Genomic DNA, 20,403 nt, shown 5'->3' with positions numbered 1-20,403 from the left:
ATTCTGCACAATATATGTCAAATTCAGTGTGATCCAGCCACGAATTCAAAAGGTATAGCCATTCTTTAGAAAAGTGCTTGTCTCTCCGAATTGTACCGTTTTTGATACAGAGTGGAAATTACTCATGAATTTCATCAAGCTGGTTTCTGCTGTTGAAATATGTTGTTAAGGACATGATTCTGCACAATATAAGTCGAAGTCAGTGTAATCAGGCCAATGGTTCAAAAGATATAGCCATTCGTTCAAAATGGGCTTATCTGTCCGAGTTAAAGCGTTTTTGATACAGAGTGGAAATAAAAAATGAATTTCATCAAGCTCGTTCCTGCTGTTGAAATATGTTGTTTAGGACATTAATCTGCGAAATATATGTCAATATCAGTGTAATCCAGCCACAAATTCACAAGGATATAGCCATTCTTTTAAAAGTGCTTATCTCACAGAGTTGAAGCGTTTTTGATACAGAGTGGAAATAACTCATGAATTTCATCAAGCTGGTTTCTGCTGTTGAAATGTGGTGTATAGGACATGATTCTGCAATTTGTCCGTCAAATTCAGTGTAATCCAGCCACAAGTTCAAAAGATATAGCCATTCGTTTAAAAGTGCTTATCTCACCGAGTTGAAGCGTTTTTGATACAGAGTGGAAATAACTAATGAATTTCATCAAGCTTTTTTCTGCTGTTGAAATATGTTGTTTAGGACATGATTTTTCACAATATGTATCAAATTCAGTGTAATCCAGCCACAAGTTTAAAAGATATAGCCATTCTTTAATAATGTGCTTATCTCTCCGAGTTGAAGAATTTTTGATACAGAGTGGAAATAACTCATGAATTTCATCAAGCTGGTTTCTGCTGTTGAAATATATTGTTTAGGACATGATTCTTCACAATATATGTCAAATTCAGTGTGATCCAGCCACAAATTCAAAAGATATAGCCATTCTTTCAAAAAGTGCTTATCTCACGGAGTTGAAGCGTTTTTGATACAGAGTGGAACTAACTCATGAATTTCATCAAGCTGGTTTCTGCTGTTGAAATATGTGGTTTAGGACATGATTTTGCTCAATATATGTCAAATTCAGTGTAATCAGGCCAATGGTTCAAAAGATATAGCCATTCGTTAAAATGGGATTATCTGTCCGAGTTCAAGCGTTTTTGATACAGAGTGGAAATAAGTAATGATTTTCATCAAGCTGGTTTCTGCTGTTGAAATATGTTAAGGACATGATTCTGCACAATATATGTCAAATTCAATATATCCATCAACATGTTCAAAAGATACAGCCGTTTGTCCAAAACATGCTCATCTTACAGAGTTGAAGCGCTTTTGATACAGAGTGGAACTAACTCATGAATTTCATCAAGCTGGTTTCTGCTGTTGAAATATGTTGTTTAGGACATGATTCTGCACAATATATGTCAAATTCAGTGTAATCCAGCCACAAGCTCAAAAGATATAACCATTTGTTCAAAACGTGCTTATCTCTCCGAGTTGAAGCGTTTTTGATACAGAATGAAACTAAGTCATGAATTTCATCAAGCTGGTTTCTGCTGTTGAAATATGTTGTTTAGGAAATGAATCTGAAATATACATGTCAAATTCAGTGTAATCCAGCCACAAGCTCAAAAGATATAGCCATTCGTTCAAAACGTGCTTATCTCTCCGAGTTGAAACATTTTTGATACAGAGTGGGAATAACTAATGAATTTCATAAAGCTGGTTTCTGCTGTTGAAATATGTTGTTTAGGACATGATTCTTCACAATATATGTCAAATTCAGTGTAATCCAGCCACAAGTTCAAAAGATATAGCCATTCTTTCAAAAGTGCTTATCTCTCCGAGTTGAAGCATTTTTGATACATAGTGGAAATAACAAATGAATTTCATCAAGCTCGTTCCTGCTGATGAAATATGTTTTTTAGGACATGTTTCTGCAAAATATATGTCAAATTTAATATAATCCATCAACATGTTCAAAAAATACAGCCGTTTGTCCAAAACGTGCTCATCTTACCGAGTTGAAGCGTTTTTGATACAGAGTGCAAATAACTCATGAATTTCATCACGCTGGTTTCTGCTGTTGAAATATGTTGTCTAGGACATGATTCTGGACAATATACGTCAAATTCAGTGTAATCCAGCCACAAATTAAAAAGATATAGCCATTTTTCAAAACGTGCTATCTCTCCGAGTTGAAACATTTTTGATACAGAGTGGAACTAACTCATGAATTTCATCAAGCTGGTTTCTGCTGTTGAAATATGTGGTTTAGGACATGATTTTGCTCAATATATGTCAAATTCAGTGTAATCAGGCCAATGGTTCAAAAGATATAGCCATTCGTTAAAATGGGCTTATCTGTCCGAGTTCAAGCATTTTTGATACAGAGTGGAAATAAGTAATGATTTTCATCAAGCTGGTTTCTGCTGTTGAAATATGTTAAGGACATGATTCTGCACAATATATGTCAAATTCAATGTATCCATCAACATGTTCAAAAGATACAGCCGTTTGTCCAAAACATGCTCATCTTACCGAGTTGAAGTGTTTTTGATACAGAGTGGAAATAACTCATGAATTTCATCAAGCTGGTTTCTGCTGTTGAAATATGTTGTTTAGGACATGAATATGCACAATATATGTCAAATTCAGTGTAATCCAGCCACAAGCTCAAAAGATATAGCCATTCTTTCAAAACGTGCTTATCTCACTGAGTTCAAGCGTTTTTGATACAGAGTGGAAATAACTCATGAATTTCATCGAGCTGGTTTCTGCTGTTGAAATATGTTGTTTAGGACATGATTCTGCACAATATATGTCAAATTCAGTGTAATCCAGCCACAAGCTCAAAAGATATAGCCATTCTTTCAAAACGTGCTTATCTCTCCGAGTTGAAACATTTTTGATACAGAGTGGGAATAACTAATGAATTTCATAAAGCTGGTTTCTGCTGTTGAAATATGTTGTTTAGGACATGATCCTTCACAATATATGTCAAATTCAGTGTGATCCAGCAACAAATTCAAAAGATATAGCCATTCTTTCAAAAACTGCTTATCTCACCGAATTGAAGCGTTTTTGGTACAGAGTGGATATAACTAATGAATTTTATCAAGCTGGTTTCTACTGGTGAAATATGTTGTTGAGGACATGATTCTGGACAATATACGTCAAATTCAGTGTAATCCAGCCACAAATTCAAAAGATATAACTATTCGTTCAAAAAGTGCTTTTCTCTCCGACTTGAACCGTTTTTGATACAGAGTGGAAATTACTCATGAATTTCATCACGCTGGTTTCTGCTGTTGAAATATGTTGTTTAGGACATGATTCTGCACAATATATGTCAAATTCAGTGTATTCCAGCCACAAGTTCAAAAGATATAGCCATTCTTTCAAAAGTGCTTATCTCTCCGAGTTGAAGCATTTTTGATACATAGTGGAAATAACTCATGAATTTCATCAAGCTGGTTTCTACTGTTGAAATATGTTGTTAAGGACATGATTCTGCACATTATATGTCAAAGTCAGTGTAATCAGGCCAATGGTTCAAAAGATATAGCCATTCGTTCAAAATGTGCTTATCTGTCCGAGTTCAAGCGTTTTTGATACAGATTGGAAATAACAAATGAATTTCATCAAGCTCGTTCCTGCTGTCGAAATATGTTTTTTAGGACATGATTCTGCAAAATATATGTCAAATTTAATATAATCCATCAACATGTTCAAAAAATACAGCCGTTTGTCCAAAACATGCTCATCTTACCGAGTTGAAGCGTTTTTGATACAGAGTGGAAATAACTCATGAATTTCATCACGCTGGTTACTGCTGTTGAAATATGTTGTCTAGGACATGATTCTGCACAATATATGTCAAATTCTGTGTAATCCAGCCACAAGCTCAAAAGATATAGCCATTCGTTTAAAAGTGCTTATCTCACGGAGTTGAAGCGTTTTTGATACAGAGTGGAAATAACTAATGAATTTCATCAAGCTTTTTTCTGCTGTTGAAATATGTTGTTTAGGACATGATTTTTCACAATATGTATCAAATTCAGTGTAATCCAGCCACAAGCTCAAAAGATATAGCCATTCTTTCAAAACTTGCTTATCTCTCCGAGTTGAAGCGTTTTTGATACAGAATGAAACTAACTCATGAATGTCATCAAGCTGGTTTCTGCTGTTGAAATATGTTGTTTAGGACATGATTCTGCATAATATACGTCAAATTCAGTGTGATCCAGCCACGAATTCAAAAGATATAGCCATTCTTTAAAAAGGTGCTTGTCTCTCCGAGTTGTACCGTTTTTGATACAGAGTGGAAATTACTCATGAATTTCATCAAGCTGGTTTCTGCTGTTGAAATATGTTGTTTAGGACATTATTCTGCACAATATATGTAAAATTCAGTATAATCCAGCCACAAGTTCAAAAGATATTGCCGTTCGTTCAAAAAGTGCTTAACTCTCTGAGTTGAAGCGTTTTTGATAGAGTGGAAATAACTCATGAATTTCATCAAGCTGGTTTCTGCTGTTGAAATATGTGGTTTAGGACATGATTTTGCTCAATATATGCCAAATTCAGTGTAATCAGGCCAATGGTTCAAAAGATATAGCCATTCGTTCAAAATGGGATTATCTGTCCGAGTTCAAGCGTTTTTGATACACACTGGAAATAACTAATGAATTTCATCAAGCTGGTTTCTGCTGTTGAAATATGTTGTTAAGGACATGATTCTGCACAATATATGTCAAATTCAATGTAATCCATCAACATGTTCAAAAGATACAGCCCTTTGTCCAAAACATGTTCATCTTACAGAGTTGAAGCGTTTTTGATACAGAGTGGAAATAACTCATGAATTTCATCAAGCTGGTTTCTGCTGTTGAAATATGTTGTTTAGGACATGATTCTGCACACTATATGTCAAATTTAATGTAATCCATCAACATGTTCAAAAGATACAGCCGTTTGTTCAAACCATTCTCATCTTACCGAGTTGAAGCGTTTTTGATACAGAGTGGAAATAACTAATGAATTTCATCGAGCTGGTTTCTGCTGTTGAAATATGTTGTTTAGGACATGATTCTGCACAATATATGTCAAATTCAGTGTGATCCAGCCACGAATTCAAAAGATATAGCCATTCTTTAGAAAAGTGCTTGTCTCTCCGAATTGTACCGTTTTTGATACAGAGTGGAAATTACTCATGAATTTCATCAAGCTGGTTTCTGCTGTTGAAATATGTTGTTTAGGACATGATTCTTCACAATATATGTCAAATTCAGTGTAATCCAGCCACAAGTTCAAAAGATATAGCCATTCTTTCAAAAGTGCTTATCTCTCCGAGTTGAAGCAGTTTTGATACAGAGTGGAAATAACTCATGAATTTCATCAAGCTTGTTTCTACTGTTGAAATATGTTGTTAAGGACATGATTCTGCACAATATAAGTCAAAGTCAGTGTGATTCAGCAACAAATTCAAAAGATATTGCCGTTCGTTCAAAAATGCTTAACTCTCTGAGTTGAAGCGTTTTTGATAGAGTGGAAATAACTCATGAATTTCATCAAGCTGGTTTCTGCTGTTGAAATATGTGGTTTAGGACATGATTTTGCTCAATATATGCCAAATTCAGTGTAATCAGGCCAATGGTTCAAAAGATATAGCCATTCGTTCAAAATGGGATTATCTGTCCGAGTTCAAGCGTTTTTGATACACACTGGAAATAACTAATGAATTTCATCAAGCTGGTTTCTGCTGTTGAAATATGTTGTTAAGGACATGATTCTGCACAATATATGTCAAATTCAATGTAATCCATCAACATGTTCAAAAGATACAGCCCTTTGTCCAAAACATGCTCATCTTACAGAGTTGAAGCGTTTTTGATACAGAGTGGAAATAACTCATGAATTTCATCAAGCTGGTTTCTGCTGTTGAAATATGTTGTTTAGGACATGATTCTGCACACTAAATGTCAAATTTAATTTAATCCATCAACATGTTCAAAAGATACAGCCGTTTGTTCAAACCATTCTCATCTTACCGAGTTGAACCGTTTTTGATACAGAGTGGAAATAACTAATGAATTTCATCGAGCTGGTTTCTGCTGTTGAAATATGTTGTTTAGGACATGATTCTGCACAATATATGTCAAATTCAGTGTGATCCAGCCACGAATTCAAAAGGTATAGCCATTCTTTAGAAAAGTGCTTGTCTCTCCGAATTGTACCGTTTTTGATACAGAGTGGAAATTACTCATGAATTTCATCAAGCTGGTTTCTGCTGTTGAAATATGTTGTTTAGGACATGATTCTTCACAATATATGTCAAATTCAGTGTAATCCAGCCACAAGTTCAAAAGATATAGCCATTCTTTCAAAAGTGCTTATCTCTCCGAATTGTACCGTTTTTGATACAGAGTGGAAAATACTCATGAATTTCATCAAGCTTGTTTCTACTGTTGAAATATGTTGTTAAGGACATGATTCTGCACAATATAAGTCGAAGTCAGTGTAATCAGGCCAATGGTTCAAAAGATATAGCCATTCGTTCAAAATGGGCTTATCTGTCCGAGTTAAAGCGTTTTTGATACAGAGTGGAAATAAAAAATGAATTTCATCAAGCTCGTTCCTGCTGTTGAAATATGTTGTTTAGGACATTAATCTGCGAAATATATGTCAATATCAGTGTAATCCAGCCACAAATTCACAAGGATATAGCCATTCTTTTAAAAGTGCTTATCTCACAGAGTTGAAGCGTTTTTGATACAGAGTGGAAATAACTCATGAATTTCATCAAGCTGGTTTCTGCTGTTGAAATGTGGTGTATAGGACATGATTCTGCAATTTGTCCGTCAAATTCAGTGTAATCCAGCCACAAGTTCAAAAGATATAGCCATTCGTTTAAAAGTGCTTATCTCACCGAGTTGAAGCGTTTTTGATACAGAGTGGAAATAACTAATGAATTTCATCAAGCTTTTTTCTGCTGTTGAAATATGTTGTTTAGGACATGATTTTTCACAATATGTATCAAATTCAGTGTAATCCAGCCACAAGTTTAAAAGATATAGCCATTCTTTAATAATGTGCTTATCTCTCCGAGTTGAAGAATTTTTGATACAGAGTGGAAATAACTCATGAATTTCATCAAGCTGGTTTCTGCTGTTGAAATATATTGTTTAGGACATGATTCTTCACAATATATGTCAAATTCAGTGTGATCCAGCCACAAATTCAAAAGATATAGCCATTCTTTCAAAAAGTGCTTATCTCACGGAGTTGAAGCGTTTTTGATACAGAGTGGAACTAACTCATGAATTTCATCAAGCTGGTTTCTGCTGTTGAAATATGTGGTTTAGGACATGATTTTGCTCAATATATGTCAAATTCAGTGTAATCAGGCCAATGGTTCAAAAGATATAGCCATTCGTTAAAATGGGATTATCTGTCCGAGTTCAAGCGTTTTTGATACAGAGTGGAAATAAGTAATGATTTTCATCAAGCTGGTTTCTGCTGTTGAAATATGTTGAGGACATGATTCTGCACAATATATGTCAAATTCAATATATCCATCAACATGTTCAAAAGATACAGCCGTTTGTCCAAAACATGCTCATCTTACAGAGTTGAAGCGCTTTTGATACAGAGTGGAACTAACTCATGAATTTCATCAAGCTGGTTTCTGCTGTTGAAATATGTTGTTTAGGACATGATTCTGCACAATATATGTCAAATTCAGTGTAATCCAGCCACAAGCTCAAAAGATATAACCATTTGTTCAAAACGTGCTTATCTCTCCGAGTTGAAGCGTTTTTGATACAGAATGAAACTAAGTCATGAATTTCATCAAGCTGGTTTCTGCTGTTGAAATATGTTGTTTAGGAAATGAATCTGAAATATACATGTCAAATTCAGTGTAATCCAGCCACAAGCTCAAAAGATATAGCCATTCGTTCAAAACGTGCTTATCTCTCCGAGTTGAAACATTTTTGATACAGAGTGGGAATAACTAATGAATTTCATAAAGCTGGTTTCTGCTGTTGAAATATGTTGTTTAGGACATGATTCTTCACAATATATGTCAAATTCAGTGTAATCCAGCCACAAGTTCAAAAGATATAGCCATTCTTTCAAAAGTGCTTATCTCTCCGAGTTGAAGCATTTTTGATACATAGTGGAAATAACAAATGAATTTCATCAAGCTCGTTCCTGCTGATGAAATATGTTTTTTAGGACATGTTTCTGCAAAATATATGTCAAATTTAATATAATCCATCAACATGTTCAAAAAATACAGCCGTTTGTCCAAAACGTGCTCATCTTACCGAGTTGAAGCGTTTTTGATACAGAGTGCAAATAACTCATGAATTTCATCACGCTGGTTTCTGCTGTTGAAATATGTTGTCTAGGACATGATTCTGGACAATATACGTCAAATTCAGTGTAATCCAGCCACAAATTAAAAAGATATAGCCATTTTTCAAAACGTGCTATCTCTCCGAGTTGAAACATTTTTGATACAGAGTGGAACTAACTCATGAATTTCATCAAACTGGTTTCTGCTGTTGAAATATGTGGTTTAGGACATGATTTTGCTCAATATATGTCAAATTCAGTGTAATCAGGCCAATGGTTCAAAAGATATAGCCATTCGTTAAAATGGGCTTATCTGTCCGAGTTCAAGCATTTTTGATACAGAGTGGAAATAAGTAATGATTTTCATCAAGCTGGTTTCTGCTGTTGAAATATGTTAAGGACATGATTCTGCACAATATATGTCAAATTCAATGTATCCATCAACATGTTCAAAAGATACAGCCGTTTGTCCAAAACATGCTCATCTTACCGAGTTGAAGTGTTTTTGATACAGAGTGGAAATAACTCATGAATTTCATCAAGCTGGTTTCTGCTGTTGAAATATGTTGTTTAGGACATGAATATGCACAATATATGTCAAATTCAGTGTAATCCAGCCACAAGCTCAAAAGATATAGCCATTCTTTCAAAACGTGCTTATCTCACCGAGTTCAAGCGTTTTTGATACAGAGTGGAAATAACTCATGAATTTCATCGAGCTGGTTTCTGCTGTTGAAATATGTTGTTTAGGACATGATTCTGCACAATATATGTCAAATTCAGTGTAATCCAGCCACAAGCTCAAAAGATATAGCCATTCTTTCAAAACGTGCTTATCTCTCCGAGTTGAAACATTTTTGATACAGAGTGGGAATAACTAATGAATTTCATAAAGCTGGTTTCTGCTGTTGAAATATGTTGTTTAGGACATGATCCTTCACAATATATGTCAAATTCAGTGTGATCCAGCAACAAATTCAAAAGATATAGCCATTCTTTCAAAAACTGCTTATCTCACCGAATTGAAGCGTTTTTGGTACAGAGTGGATATAACTAATGAATTTTATCAAGCTGGTTTCTACTGGTGAAATATGTTGTTGAGGTCATGATTCTGGACAATATACGTCAAATTCAGTGTAATCCAGCCACAAATTCAAAAGATATAACTATTCGTTCAAAAAGTGCTTTTCTCTCCGACTTGAACCGTTTTTGATACAGAGTGGAAATTACTCATGAATTTCATCACGCTGGTTTCTGCTGTTGAAATATGTTGTTTAGGACATGATTCTGCACAATATATGTCAAATTCAGTGTATTCCAGCCACAAGTTCAAAAGATATAGCCATTCTTTCAAAAGTGCTTATCTCTCCGAGTTGAAGCATTTTTGATACATAGTGGAAATAACTCATGAATTTCATCAAGCTGGTTTCTACTGTTGAAATATGTTGTTAAGGACATGATTCTGCACATTATATGTCAAAGTCAGTGTAATCAGGCCAATGGTTCAAAAGATATAGCCATTCGTTCAAAATGTGCTTATCTGTCCGAGTTCAAGCGTTTTTGATACAGATTGGAAATAACAAATGAATTTCATCAAGCTCGTTCCTGCTGTCGAAATATGTTTTTTAGGACATGATTCTGCAAAATATATGTCAAATTTAATATAATCCATCAACATGTTCAAAAAATACAGCCGTTTGTCCAAAACATGCTCATCTTACCGAGTTGAAGCGTTTTTGATACAGAGTGGAAATAACTCATGAATTTCATCACGCTGGTTACTGATGTTGAAATATGTTGTCTAGGACATGATTCTGCACAATATATGTCAAATTCTGTGTAATCCAGCCACAAGCTCAAAAGATATAGCCATTCGTTTAAAAGTGCTTATCTCACGGAGTTGAAGCGTTTTTGATACAGAGTGGAAATAACTAATGAATTTCATCAAGCTTTTTTCTGCTGTTGAAATATGTTGTTTAGGACATGATTTTTCACAATATGTATCAAATTCAGTGTAATCCAGCCACAAGCTCAAAAGATATAGCCATTCTTTCAAAACTTGCTTATCTCTCCGAGTTGAAGCGTTTTTGATACAGAATGAAACTAACTCATGAATGTCATCAAGCTGGTTTCTGCTGTTGAAATATGTTGTTTAGGACATGATTCTGCATAATATACGTCAAATTCTGTGTGATCCAGCCACGAATTCAAAAGATATAGCCATTCTTTAAAAAGGTGCTTGTCTCTCCGAGTTGTACCGTTTTTGATACAGAGTGGAAATTACTCATGAATTTCATCAAGCTGGTTTCTGCTGTTGAAATATGTTGTTTAGGACATTATTCTGCACAATATATGTAAAATTCAGTATAATCCAGCCACAAGTTCAAAAGATATTGCCGTTCGTTCAAAAAGTGCTTAACTCTCTGAGTTGAAGCGTTTTTGATAGAGTGGAAATAACTCATGAATTTCATCAAGCTGGTTTCTGCTGTTGAAATATGTGGTTTAGGACATGATTTTGCTCAATATATGCCAAATTCAGTGTAATCAGGCCAATGGTTCAAAAGATATAGCCATTCGTTCAAAATGGGATTATCTGTCCGAGTTCAAGCGTTTTTGATACACACTGGAAATAACTAATGAATTTCATCAAGCTGGTTTCTGCTGTTGAAATATGTTGTTTAGGACATGATTCTGCACAATATATGTCAAATTCAGTGTGATCCAGCCACGAATTCAAAAGATATAGCCATTCTTTAGAAAAGTGCTTGTCTCTCCGAATTGTACCGTTTTTGATACAGAGTGGAAATTACTCATGAATTTCATCAAGCTGGTTTCTGCTGTTGAAATATGTTGTTTAGGACATGATTCTTCACAATATATGTCAAATTCAGTGTAATCCAGCCACAAGTTCAAAAGATATAGCCATTCTTTCAAAAGTGCTTATCTCTCCGAGTTGAAGCAGTTTTGATACAGAGTGGAAATAACTCATGAATTTCATCAAGCTTGTTTCTACTGTTGAAATATGTTGTTAAGGACATGATTCTGCACAATATAAGTCAAAGTCAGTGTGATTCAGCAACAAATTCAAAAGATATTGCCGTTCGTTCAAAAAGTGCTTAACTCTCTGAGTTGAAGCGTTTTTGATAGAGTGGAAATAACTCATGAATTTCATCAAGCTGGTTTCTGCTGTTGAAATATGTGGTTTAGGACATGATTTTGCTCAATATATGCCAAATTCAGTGTAATCAGGCCAATGGTTCAAAAGATATAGCCATTCGTTCAAAATGGGATTATCTGTCCGAGTTCAAGCGTTTTTGATACACACTGGAAATAACTAATGAATTTCATCAAGCTGGTTTCTGCTGTTGAAATATGTTGTTAAGGACATGATTCTGCACAATATATGTCAAATTCAATGTAATCCATCAACATGTTCAAAAGATACAGCCCTTTGTCCAAAACATGCTCATCTTACAGAGTTGAAGCGTTTTTGATACAGAGTGGAAATAACTCATGAATTTCATCAAGCTGGTTTCTGCTGTTGAAATATGTTGTTTAGGACATGATTCTGCACACTATATGTCAAATTTAATGTAATCCATCAACATGTTCAAAAGATACAGCCGTTTGTTCAAACCATTCTCATCTTACCGAGTTGAAGCGTTTTTGATACAGAGTGGAAATAACTAATGAATTTCATCAAGCTTTTTTCTGCTGTTGAAATATGTTGTTTAGGACATGATTTTTCACAATATGTATCAAATTCAGTGTAATCCAGCCACAAGCTCAAAAGATATAGCCATTCTTTCAAAACTTGCTTATCTCTCCGAGTTGAAGCGTTTTTGATACAGAATGAAACTAACTCATGAATGTCATTGAGCTGGTTTCTGCTGTTGAAATATGTTGTTTAGGACATGATTCTGCATAATATACGTCAAATTCTGTGTGATCCAGCCACGAATTCAAAAGATATAGCCATTCTTTAAAAAGGTGCTTGTCTCTCCGAGTTGTACCGTTTTTGATACAGAGTGGAAATAACTCATGAATTTCATCAAGCTGGTTTCTGCTGTTGAAATATGTTGTTTAGGACATTATTCTGCACAATATATGTCAAATTCAGTATAATCCAGCCACAAGTTCAAAAGGTATTGCCGTTCGTTCAAAAAGTGCTTAACTCTCTGAGTTGAAGCGTTTTTGATAGAGTGGAAATAACTCATGAATTTCATCAAGCTGGTTTCTGCTGTTGAAATATGTGGTTTAGGACATGATTTTGCTCAATATATGCCAAATTCAGTGTAATCAGGCCAATGGTTCAAAAGATATAGCCATTCGTTCAAAATGGGATTATCTGTCCGAGTTCAAGCGTTTTTGATACACACTGGAAATAACTAATGAATTTCATCAAGCTGGTTTCTGCTGTTGAAATATGTTGTTTAGGACATGATTCTGCACAATATATGTCAAATTCAGTGTGATCCAGCCACGAATTCAAAAGATATAGCCATTCTTTAGAAAAGTGCTTGTCTCTCCGAATTGTACCGTTTTTGATACAGAGTGGAAATTACTCATGAATTTCATCAAGCTGGTTTCTGCTGTTGAAATATGTTGTTTAGGACATGATTCTTCACAATATATGTCAAATTCAGTGTATTCCAGCCACAAGTTCAAAAGATATAGCCATTCTTTCAAAAGTGCTTATCTCTCCGAGTTGAAGCAGTTTTGATACAGAGTGGAAATAACTCATGAATTTCATCAAGCTTGTTTCTACTGTTGAAATATGTTGTTAAGGACATGATTCTGCACAATATAAGTCAAAGTCAGTGTGATTCAGCAACAAATTCAAAAGATATTGCCGTTCGTTCAAAAGTGCTTAACTCTCTGAGTTGAAGCGTTTTTGATAGAGTGGAAATAACTCATGAATTTCATCAAGCTGGTTTCTGCTGTTGAAATATGTGGTTTAGGACATGATTTTGCTCAATATATGCCAAATTCAGTGTAATCAGGCCAATGGTTCAAAAGATATAGCCATTCGTTCAAAATGGGATTATCTGTCCGAGTTCAAGCGTTTTTGATACACACTGGAAATAACTAATGAATTTCATCAAGCTGGTTTCTGCTGTTGAAATATGTTGTTAAGGACATGATTCTGCACAATATATGTCAAATTCAATGTAATCCATCAACATGTTCAAAAGATACAGCCCTTTGTCCAAAACATGCTCATCTTACAGAGTTGAAGCGTTTTTGATACAGAGTGGAAATAACTCATGAATTTCATCAAGCTGGTTTCTGCTGTTGAAATATGTTGTTTAGGACATGATTCTTCACAATATATGTCAAATTCAGTGTAATCCAGCCACAAGTTCAAAAGATATAGCCATTCTTTCAAAAGTGCTTATCTCTCCGAATTGTACCGTTTTTGATACAGAGTGGAAATTACTCATGAATTTCATCAAGCTTGTTTCTACTGTTGAAATATGTTGTTAAGGACATGATTCTGCACAATATAAGTCAAAGTCAGTGTAATCAGGCCAATGGTTCAAAAGATATAGCCATTCGTTCAAAATGGGCTTATCTGTCCAAGTTAAAGCGTTTTTGATACAGAGTGGAAATAAAAAATGAATTTCATCAAGCTCGTTCCTGCTGTTGAAATATGTTGTTTAGGACATTAATCTGCGAAATATATGTCAATATCAGTGTAATCCAGCCACAAATTCACAAGGATATAGCCATTCTTTTAAAAGTGCTTATCTCACAGAGTTGAAGCGTTTTTGATACAGAGTGGAAATAACTCATGAATTTCATCAAGCTGGTTTCTGCTGTTGAAATGTGTTGTATAGGACATGATTCTGCAATTTGTACGTCAAATTCAGTGTAATCCAGCCACAAGTTCAAAAGATATAGCCATTCGTTTAAAAGTGCTTATCTCACCGAGTTGAAGCGTTTTTGATACAGAGTGGAAATAACTAATGAATTTCATCAAGCTTTTTTCTGCTGTTGAAATATGTTGTTTAGGACATGATTTTTCACAATATGTATCAAATTCAGTGTAATCCAGCCACAAGTTCAAAAGATATAGCCATTCTTTAATAATGTGCTTATCTCTCCGAGTTGAAGCATTTTTGATACAGAGTGGAAATAACTCATGAATTTCATCAAGCTGGTTTCTGCTGTTGAAATATATTGTTTAGGACATGATTCTTCACAATATGTGTCAAATTCAGTGTGATCCAGCCACAAATTCAAAAGATATAGCCATTCTTTCAAAAAGTGCTTATCTCACGGAGTTGAAGCGTTTTTGATACAGAGTGGAACTAACTCATGAATTTCATCAAGCTGGTTTCTGCTGTTGAAATATGTGGTTTAGGACATGATTTTGCTCAATATATGTCAAATTCAGTGTAATCAGGCCAATGGTTCAAAAGATATAGCCATTCGTTAAAATGGGATTATCTGTCCGAGTTCAAGCGTTTTTGATACAGAGTGGAAATAAGTAATGATTTTCATCAAGCTGGTTTCTGCTGTTGAAATATGTTAAGGACATGATTCTGCACAATATATGTCAAATTCAATATATCCATCAACATGTTCAAAAGATACAGCCGTTTGTCCAAAACATGCTCATCTTACAGAGTTGAAGCGCTTTTGATACAGAGTGGAACTAACTCATGAATTTCATCAAGCTGGTTTCTGCTGTTGAAATATGTTGTTTAGGACATGATTCTGCACAATATATGTCAAATTCAGTGTAATCCAGCCACAAGCTCAAAAGATATAACCATTTGTTCAAAACGTGCTTATCTCTCCGAGTTGAAGCGTTTTTGATACAGAATGAAACTAAGTCATGAATTTCATCAAGCTGGTTTCTGCTGTTGAAATATGTTGTTCAGGATATGATTCTGCACACTATATGTCAAATTTAATGTAATCCATCAACATGTTCAAAAGATACAGCCGTTTGTTCAAACCATTCTCATCTTACCGAGTTGAAGCGTTTTTGATACAGAGTGGAAATAACTAATGAATTTCATCGAGCTGGTTTCTGCTGTTGAAATATGTTGTTTAGGAAATGAATCTGAAAAATACATGTCAAATTCAGTGTAATCCAGCCACAAGCTCAAAAGATATAGCCATTCGTTCAAAACGTGCTTATCTCTCCGAGTTGAAACATTTTTGATGCAGAGTGGGAATAACTAATGAATTTCATCAAGCTTTTTTCTGCTGTTGAAATATGTTGTTTAGGACATGATTTTTCACAATATGTATCAAATTCAGTGTAATCCAGCCACAAGTTCAAAAGATATAGCCATTCTTTAATAATGTGCTTGTCTCTCCGAGTTGAAGCATTTTTGATACAGAGTGGAAATAACTCATGAATTTCATCAAGCTGGTTTCTGCTGTTGAAATATGTTGTTTAGGACATGATTCTTCACAATATATGTCAAATTCAGTGTGATCCAGCCACAAATTCAAAAGATATAGCCATTCTTTCAAAAAGTGCTTATCTCACGGAGTTGAAGCGTTTTTGATACAGAGTGGAACTAACTAATGAATTTCATCAAGCTGGTTTCTGCTGTTGAAATATGTGGTTTAGGACATGATTTTGCTCAATATATGTCAAATTCAGTGTAATCAGGCCAATGGTTCAAAAGATATAGCCATTCGTTAAAATGGGCTTATCTGTCCGAGTTCAAGCGTTTTTGATACAGATTGGAAATAAGTAATGATTTTAATCAAGCTGGTTTCTGCTGTTGAAATATGTTAAGGACATGATTCTGCACAATATATGTCAAATTCAATGTATCCATCAACATGTTCAAAAGATACAGCCGTTTGTCCAAAACATGCTCATCTTACAGAGTTGAAGCGCTTTTGATACAGAGTGGAACTAACTCATGAATTTCATCAAGCTGGTTTCTGCTGTTGAAATATGTTGTTTAGGACATGATTCTGCACAATATATGTCAAATTCAGTGTAATCCAGCCACAAGCTCAAAAGATATAACCATTTGTTCAAAACGTGCTTATTTCTCCGAGTTGAAGCGTTTTTGATACAGAATGAAACTAAGTCATGAATTTCATCAAGCTGGTTTCTGCTGTTGAAATATGTTGTTTAGGACATGATTCTGCACACTATATGTCAAATTTAATGTAATCCATCAACATGTTCAAAAGATGCAGCCGTTTGTTCAAACCATTCTCATCTTACCGAGTTGAAGCGTTTTTTATACAGAGTGGAAATAACTAATGAATTTCATCGAGCTTGTTTCTGCTGTTGAAATATGTTGTTTAGGAAATGAATCTGAAAAATACATGTCAAATTCAGTGTAATCCAGCCACAAGCTCAAAAGATATAGCCATTCGTTCAAAACGTGCTTATCTCTCCGAGTTGAAACATTTTTGATGCAGAGTGGGAATAACTAATGAATTTCATCAAGCTGGTTTCTGCTGTTGAAATATGTTGTTTAGGACATGATCCTTCACAATATATGTCAAATTCAGTGTGATTCAGCAACAAATTCAAAAGATATAGCCATTCTTTCAAAAAGTGCTTATCTCACCGAGTTGAAGCGTTTTTGGTACAGAGTGGATATAACTAATGAATTTTATCAAGCTGGTTTCTACTGGTGAAATATGTTGTTGAGGACATGATTCTGCACACTATATGTCAAATTTAATGTAATCCATCAACATGTTCAAAAGATACAGCCGTTTGTTCAAACCATTCTCATCTTACCGAGTTGAAGCGTTTTTGATACAGAGTGGAAATAACTAATGAATTTCATCGAGCTGGTTTCTGCTGTTGAAATATGTTGTTTAGGAAATGAATCTGAAAAATACATGTCAAATTCAGTGTAATCCAGCCACAAGCTCAAAAGATATAGCCATTCGTTCAAAACGTGCTTATCTCTCCGAGTTGAAACATTTTTGATGCAGAGTGGGAATAACTAATGAATTTCATCAAGCTGGTTTCTGCTGTTGAAATATGTTGTTTAGGACATGATCCTTCACAATATATGTCAAATTCAGTGTGATTCAGCAACAAATTCAAAAGATATAGCCATTCTTTCAAAAAGTGCTTATCTCACCGAGTTGAAGCGTTTTTGGTACAGAGTGGATATAACTAATGAATTTTATCAAGCTGGTTTCTACTGGTGAAATATGTTGTTGAGGACATGATTCTGGACAATATACGTCAAATTCAGTGTAATCCAGCCACAAATTCAAAAGATATAACTATTCGTTCAAAAAGTGCTTTTCTCTCCGACTTGAACCGTTTTTGATACAGAGTGGAAATTACTCATGAATTTCATCACGCTGGTTTCTGCTGTTGAAATATGTTGTTTAGGACATAATTCTTCACAATATATGTCAAATTCAGTGTAATCCAGCCACATGTTCAAAAGATATAGCCATTCTTTCAAAAGTGCTTATCTCTCCGAGTTGAAGCATTTTTGATACATAGTGGAAATAACTCATGAATTTCATCAAGCTGGTTTCTACTGTTGAAATATGTTGTTAAGGACATGATTCTGCACAATATGTGTCAAAGTCAGTGTGATTCAGCAACAAATTCAAAAGATATAGCCATTCTTTCAAAAAGTGCTTATCTCACCGAGTTGAAGCGTTTTTGTACAGAGTGGATATAACTAATGAATTTTATCAAGCTGGTTTCTACTGGTGAAATATGTTGTTGAGGACATGATTCTGGACAATATACGTCAAATCCAGTGTAATCCAGCCACAAATTCAAAAGATATAACTATTCGTTCAAAAAGTGCTTTTCTCTCCGACTTGAACCGTTTTTGATACAGAGTGGAAATTACTCATGAATTTCATCACGCCTGTTTCTGCTGTTGAAATATGTTGTTTAGGACATGATTCTTCACAATATATGTCAAATTCAGTGTAATCCAGCCACATGTTCAAAAGATATAGCCATTCTTTCAAAAGTGCTTATCTCTCCGAGTTGAAGCATTTTTGATACATAGTGGAAATAACTCATGAATTTCATCAAGCTGGTTTCTACTGTTGAAATATGTTGTTAAGGACATGATTCTGCACAATATGTGTCAAAGTCAGTGTAATCAGGCCAATGGTTCAAAAGATAGAGCCATTCGTTCAAAATGGGCTTATCTGTCCGAGTTCAAGTGTTTTTGATACAGAGTGGAAATAACTCATGAATTTCATCAAGCTGGTTTCTGCTGTTGAAATATGTTGTTAAGGACATGATTCTGCACAATATATGTCAAATTCAGTGTAATCCATCAACATGTTCAAAAGATACAGCCGTTTGTCCAAAACATGCTAATCTAACCGAGTTGAAGCGTTTTAGATACAGAGTGGAAATAACTCATGAATTTCATCAAGCTGCTTTCTGCTGTTGATATATGTTGTTTAGGACATGATTCTGCACACTATATGTCAAATTTAATGTAATCCATCAACATGTTCAAAAGATATAGCCATTCGTTCAAAATATACTTATATCTCCGAGTTGAAGCATTTTTGATACAGAGTGGAAATAACTCATGAATTTCATCAAGCTGGTTTCTGCTGTTGAAATATGTGGTTTAGGACATGATTTTGCTCAATATATGTCAAATTCAGTGTAATCAGGCCAATGGTTCAAAAGATATAGCCATTCTTTCAAAATGGGCTTATCTGTCCGAGTTCAAGCGTTTTTGATACAGAGTGGAAATAACTAATGAATTTCATCAAGCTGGTTTCTGCTGTTGAAATATGTTGTTAAGGACATGATTCTGCACAATATATGTCAATTTCAATGTAATCCATCAACATGTTCAAAAGATACAGCCGTTTTTCCAAAACATGCTCATCTTACCGAGTTGAAGCGTTTTTTATACAGAGTGGAAATAACTCATGAATTTTATCAAGCTGGTTTCTGCTGTTGAAATATGTTGTTTAGGACATGATTCTTCACTATATACGTCAAATTCAGTGTGATCCAGCCACAAATTCAAAAGATATAGCCATTCGTTCAAAATATACTTATATCTCCGAGTTGAAGCATTTTTGATACAGAGTGGAAATAACTCATGAATTTCATCAAGCAGGTTTCTGCTGTTGAAATATGTTGTTTAGGACATGATTCTGCAAAATATATGTCAAATTCAGTGTAATCCAGCAACAAATTCCAAAGATATAGCCATTCTTTCAAAACGTGCTTGTCTTTCCGAGTTGAAGCATTTTTGATAGAGAATGGAAATAACTCATGAATTTCATAAAGCTGGTTTCTGCTGTTGAAATATGTTGTTTAGGACATGATTCTGCACAATATATGTCAAATTCAATGTAATCCAGCCACAAGTTCAAAAGATATAGCCGTTCTTTCAAAAACTGCTTATCTCACCGAGTTGAAGCGTTTTTGATACAGAGTGGAACTAACTTATGAATTTCATCAAGCTGGTTTCTGCTGTTGAAATATGTTGTTTAGGACATGATTCTGCACAATATATGTCAATTTCAGTGTAATCCAGCCACAAATTCAAAAGATATAGCCATTCGTTCAAAAAGTGCTTTTCTCTCCGAGTTGAACCATTTTTGATACAGAGTGGAAATTACTCCTGAATTTCATCACGCTGGTTTCTGCTGTTGAAATATGTTCTTTAGGACATGATTCTGCGAAATATACGTCAAATTCAGTGTGATACAGCCACAAATTCAAAAGATATAGCCATTCGTTCGAAATGTACTTATATCTCCGAGTTGAAGCATTTTTGATACAAAGTGGAACTACCTCATGAAATTCATCAAGCAGGTTTCTTCTGTTGAAATATGTTTTTTAGGACATGATTCTTCACAATATATGTCAAATTCAGTGTAATCCAGCAACTAATTCCAAAGATATAGCCATTCTTTCAAAACGTGCTTGTCTTTCCGAGTTGAAGCATTTTTGATAGAGAATGGAAATAACTTATGAATTTCATCAAGCTGGTTTCTGCTGTTTAAATATGATGTTTAGGACATGATACTGCACAATATATGTCAAATTCAGTGTAATCAGGCCAATGGTTCAAAAG

Source organism: Fistularia commersonii, chromosome 19 (genome assembly GCF_037954325.1).
Source record: "Fistularia commersonii isolate RoL2024-O1a breed Wild chromosome 19, RoL_Fcom_v1.0, whole genome shotgun sequence".
Lineage (NCBI taxonomy): Eukaryota > Metazoa > Chordata > Actinopteri > Syngnathiformes > Fistulariidae > Fistularia > Fistularia commersonii.
Note: the sequence above shows the minus strand (reverse complement) of the source record.